The sequence below is a fragment of the Serpula lacrymans genome (genome assembly GCF_000218685.1).
Source record: "Serpula lacrymans var. lacrymans S7.9 unplaced genomic scaffold SERLAscaffold_6, whole genome shotgun sequence".
Taxonomy (NCBI): Eukaryota; Fungi; Basidiomycota; class Agaricomycetes; order Boletales; family Serpulaceae; genus Serpula; species Serpula lacrymans.
Window position 1 is genome coordinate 1275169 of NW_006763295.1, and position 5897 is coordinate 1281065.

Genomic DNA, 5897 nt, shown 5'->3' on the forward strand with positions numbered 1-5897 from the left:
GGAATGAAGAACACCGGGGACGTCATAGGACTTTTGGAAGGTCTGATGTAACCCTTCCTAAGTTGTTCGTCTATGAAACTAGATACCTTGTCTCTTTCGGGAGCAGAGAGCGGTATCATGTGTCCCTTCCTTGGTTTTAAGGTGTCTTTCAAATCTATAGCATGGTCCCAAGGCTTAGCCTCTGGGAAGTGCTCTGATTTGTGTTTCGAAAAGACTTTCCAGAAGTCGTGGTACTCGGGAGGTACCAGCCTCTTAATCTCTTCCTCAGGTTTTACCTCATCATCATCATTGTCGATCTTTTCTAAAGATCTGAGCTCGTAAACGTGACTAGCGTTTAACTTTTCGAGACGCTCATTGCGACGGACATGATTTGGTGTACCCAAGTTTACACATTCCTGGGGACAACGTGACAATGTGACAACCCCTGTCTGCCAGTTGATCTCAGGATTGTGTTTAAATAGCCAGGTCCAGCCTAAGATTAAATTAATCTTCCCTAGTTGGGTAGCTTCGGCAGTGACTCGTTCTCTGTGTCCTTGGTATTCGACCACAAAAGAACATTTGTGTGTAATACAGCCACCTGCGTTAAGCGTACCGTCAACGTTATAGACGGGAATAGATGTTTCTAATTTTACAAGGGGGAGTCCAATTTGCTCCGCCCAGACCTGATCTATGAAGATCCCGTTAGCGCCTGAATCAAGCAGTGCGCTCGTTGAGTGTACTTTGCCCCTGGCAAGGTTTTCCATGCCAACGTCTAAACGGATCTCCTTTTGGAATAAATACGTGCGCATCAACACACGCCTTGGGATTTCGGGAAAGGGTGGCTCTGAAGAAGAAGAAGAAGAAGAAGAAGAAGGAATCTTGAATGACACATGTTTTTCTATTTTTGTTTTACCAGAATCAAGCACCCTAGTGTTTGTCTCGCCAGGGCCACGCTCGAAGGGAGACGCTGGTGCAGCGGTAGTATCATAAATATTACAGTTACATTTCTTTATACAAGTACATACTTCTGATAACAAATTTAAAAACTTATTTACAAATTGGGGAGCCATCCCCGTCATTCCGTTATTGCTCGTGCAACACCCCGGAGCAGGGGCCACTTTGTTGTGGTTTACTTCATTTTTACCAGGAGCTAAGGTACCCAAGTGACCTAAGCCCCGAATTATTTTCCCTGAGCCTTCATTTCGTTGACCTGTTGGTCATAGAAGAAGGCCCGGATTTCGTCGTAAGAACGACCGGCCAAAGAGTTGAGACGATCGTCCGGCTTTTCGTTTTCTAGTTGGCGCACCTGGCGCCCTTTATTTTTTTGTTGGGCAGCCTGCGCCCCGTTTCTACAGTCTCGGGACATGTGTCCCTCTTGGCCGCAGTTGTAACAGTTGCCCTTGAATCTGCGCATTTGTCCGCCTTGGACCGCGCCGATATCCATAGGAGCACCCTGTCCTGGCTGCAGCCCGAATGGCTTGAACCCGTGAGAGTGATTATGATGTTGGTTTGATGACCCAGGGCGCCTCTGGGGTGTGTTGTTTTGTTTGGTGGACCCGCCACCTTGGTGCATGGTGTAGAGCTCTATGGCTCTACTGACTCGTCGTACTTCCTCAGCTGCCAGGGCCAAGTTGTCACTTCGTGTATCCTGCAGATAGATCTGTTCTGCAATGCGAGGGTTCACATTGCGTTCTAGCAGTTCCACTGCGTGTTCATTGCCAAGACCCCCTTGGATTGAGAGGGCCAGGAACCGGGTTATGAAATCATCCGTCCTCATGTTTCCTTGTTTGAAGGAACGGATTTGCTGACGCGCCCAGTCACGCTCAGCTTGCGGTTTGAAATATTTTTCGATCTCGGTTTTGAGATCGTCCCAGGTGGGCCACACACCCGCGGTGTAGCATTCCTGGAGTCTTACTTGGGCGTATCGACCCGCCACAGGTCCTTTTAGGCGAGATAGCACCGCAGTGGCTACCTCAAAATCGTCGGCAAACGCGTCCCAGTTCGCCTTGACCCAAATCTGGAGCTTGATCCACCATTCGGCAAATCGCGCTCTGTCTCCTTCGAAGGCGCCAGGGTCAGCGACGACTTCGACTTTCTTGTTAAACTTTTTCTCTACCGAGGGGGTTGCTACAGGGGGGTTGGCCTGTATCTCGGCGAGCTGCGAGGTTAATGCAGCTATCTGCGTACGCATTGCGTGCAGTAGCGCATTCATGTCTTGGGGTTGCGACGACATGTCGACTTGTTCTCTTTGGGTAATGTAAAAATAGGTAACTGGGGGTCCCCGCTTGCTATCTGCGGATCAACCTCTTCCCAGCTGAGTATTGGATCTCAATCTCCGACTACCCACACTATAGTGTTTAAAAAAGGTATATAAAAATGTGTTTGTAATAAACCCTGGTCCGAACGGTTGTCAGGGGGTGGTCCGCTTGTTAAGCTGTCAACCCTTCTCCAGACTGGCGGAGGCAAGTGCCCGGCCTGGTCAGAGGTATTCGAAAGTGAAAGTTTGTATTCTAAATCTAATCAACAGTGGTTCCACACCGACTGCTGAGCTAAGGTACTCCCCTTAACGCTGGGGGCCGCGTATCGAAGGTTTGTGTTCTTCTCCCGAAGCACTACAAGGCCGTCGCTAGGAGCGCACCTATCTGCTATGTGGGATATTCCTAACCGCTAACCAATCTCCTTCACCCTGGAGTCCGGGTGCCCAATGGGACTTTTGCACACACGTGCGAGAGAGTAGAAGAGCGAGTCCTAATGTAACAACCAAGAGTTAGTTACTCTGGCGCACACAGGAACACACTATAAAGAGGATGTTGAGGGAGTGGTTACCCCTTAAGCTGCAGAGAGTTTGTTGGTATACAACAGGAGGACTCGCTGAGGAGTCTCCTGGATCTATTGGGGTATATATACTACTACAGGTTGTTTGTACATGTGTACTATACAGTTGATGAAGGCAGTGGCTGATGATGTCATAGGGCCTAGCCCGTATGGCCAGCTCCACTGCGTGAGAGAGTTACGTCTAAAAGTAAAAGAAAGGCAATGCGGCGCGAGAAAGGGAAATGCCGCGTGGCACTTAAAGTATAAAGTTAAAGCGGAGAATAAAAAGGAAAGGAGATGTCCGGAAATTGTGTTATCGTAACACATAGGGCTTTGTTGACTTGTTCTGAGAAAGCTTCATGCTTTCTGTCCTATGTTTTGGCTGATATGCACTCAATGGTTTTGTGGGGGTAATGTCCAAGGCATACTGGGCAAGCTGGTAGCACAGGGGAGTCTGCATTTGGACAAAAAGTCCACTGCCTCTTTCCTTGCTGTGTGTACATGGTGTAAGATGCTAAAGGTGTCTGGGAGAGAACTGAGTTTAGTCCTGATGTCCAAACATTTATGCATTGTTCAACCTGCAGGGATCAACCAATGGATTCCGAAGAAAGTGCTGAAGATAAGAATGGAGTGAGTCTGCTGATGAGTCCGCAGGTCCGCAGAGTCCGCACTTTTAAGTCTAAACAGAGCGGATACGTTACAGCAAGTTATGGTCTTGCTGGAAAGGCAATAGTACAAGTGTGGGAGTGATAATATAAGTTGAGGATGAATATAGAGTGGAGAATACAACACTGAAATGACTTCTGAGAGTCCGCATTTTGGGTTTATGGCGACTTATTCAGACAAATTCTGAGTATATGGGGGATCCAAAGATGGTATTCCTTCCTTTTTGGAAGTATAGTTTTATAGTAGTACCAAAAAGGAAATAGCAAAAATAGTGTAAAACATATGAGAAACAATGGGAGAAATGAAGGATAAACATTCAAAAGTGTCCATATGGAAATGTAGAAAAAAAGCAAGTCATTTCCTGCTGGTCCAATGTCCAGACAGTCCCATACCATGAAGAACAACTCCTATAATCCATAAAAGGAAAGGAGTAGTTGATCTGCAGACAGCTGTAATGCTCTGGAGTCCATGTGGAGGCTGTAAGGACCATTTATTATTTCCTTATCTCTCATTCCATGTCTTGGTTCTCAAACACTTTTCCTATTACACCTCTGGCTCTAGGGCTAGAGGTATCTTTTGCTATCCTGCTTCTCATAGCCCTCACAGGCTTTCTTAACCATTGTTGCCACTTTGTATTGCAGATCAGAGACTGGGTAATACTCCCAGCCAGCCAGCACAATGGGTAAGGGCTGGTGGTAGAGATCTCGCCAACCAGCTCCAAGCCCCATCAGTGCCTGGAGATATTAATAAACACTTTAGTCAGGATTGTACCTCACCATGAGGATACGGTTCCTGAACATGCATAACAATACTTATTATTAGTACATTCTCTCACCTGCTGATTAATCCTTAGAAGATGTAGGATAGTTATTCTTCTTCTTATTGGTTGATTTCTTCCTCAGACCATTTTTCTTTTATTCCTCTTTCAGTCTGAGGGATAGACGGTTAGCTATATGAGCCCTACATATCCATGTATAGTTCTTTAGCTTTCTATTACTTGAATAACCCGCTTTACTCCTTACCAAGAAACCCTTGAGTTTACTCCCAAAAGTCCTCTACTTGCTATATTTGCTAGCATCTGTTGACCTCAAGCTCATCGTACCTCTTACTCCCTGCAAGTGCAGACGGTGTCATGCACCAAAGTTGATTGGTAGCATGGACAGGTGTCAAGAATGAAGTGAATATTCAAAAAGACTCGCCTTTGCGCCACACAGGCACAGTGCCACATGGAATAGTAATCAATATTGTCTTTTTCGAATTTGTGGCTGATCAGCACCACCTCTATTAGGCAATCCAGTCGTGTTCACCTTTGCTTTTCCATTTGGTACTTTCTGCATTTCGGCATTTCGGCAAATTTTTGCGTTGCCACTGGCTATACATTGCATTGCGCCCTCGCTTTTGTTGTTTCCCTTACTCCCCTTCCTTTGCCTAGCCCCACCATGGGCCCCTTCCTCTCCTTTTTATTCTCACCTGACGGTCGTTTCTGGATCCCCATTCTAATCCACTTTTTCGTCACCTCCACCCTCCTCCTCCTCATCTTCTTTGCTCCCCCACCATTTCTGATGTCACCACTTCCCATCCGCTTCCGTCGCCAATCCGCTGACTACCACGTGCCACTGCTGATATCAGCAAAGCCCCGGCAGCCAGTCCAAATAGGGCAACAGGTCCATCTTCATGACGTCGATCTGCCATCATATACTATCAAAACATCGGTCGCTCGTCTTGCCTGGTTGGAGCGTGGGTAGGTAGTTTTTGAGCTGGAGAAGGTTCATCCCCTTGCGTCGCCCATGTTCATCGCTGTCCCATTCACTTGGGTACACTTATCTTTTGTCCATCGTCTTCGCTACAGCTACAGCTACCACATGCTGCCTGGGACTCACTTGTTCCAAATTGGAACTACTCCTCTCCCTCCCTCATTTGATCAGGTGGTCCAACACAACCAGTACATTGGTAAGGCCATGGAACTGTCGGATTTGGACTAGGTGGTGGACCGGTGGCTCCAGTTTCTTTTTTTCAGCAGAACATTCATTCACAGTGCAATTATTTTTGATTTTTGAATCATTTTTATGGACACATATTTTTTTAGAATGCCTGACTGACAATAAAGGAACTGTGTTGATACTGATAGTGTTTTGCCTTGCCCTTTTTTTACTGCATCTTCCCATGACATCATGATTTTCCTGCTCTCTTTTTGCTATTGGACTTTACTTTATGGCTGTACAAACCTGTGACATTACTTACACAGCATTTATTGTTCTATCTCTTTCTTTTCCTTATTTTGACAATCTTATCCTGTACTACCTATGCAGGATTTGTCAGCATACATTCCTTCCTTCATGTTCTTTCTCATTCTTTTTGCACAGCTATACTGTGCATAGCCTCCCTTTCTTTTACTATGTAAACCCCTGTATCAAGAAAAGTATGACACCATCCCTACC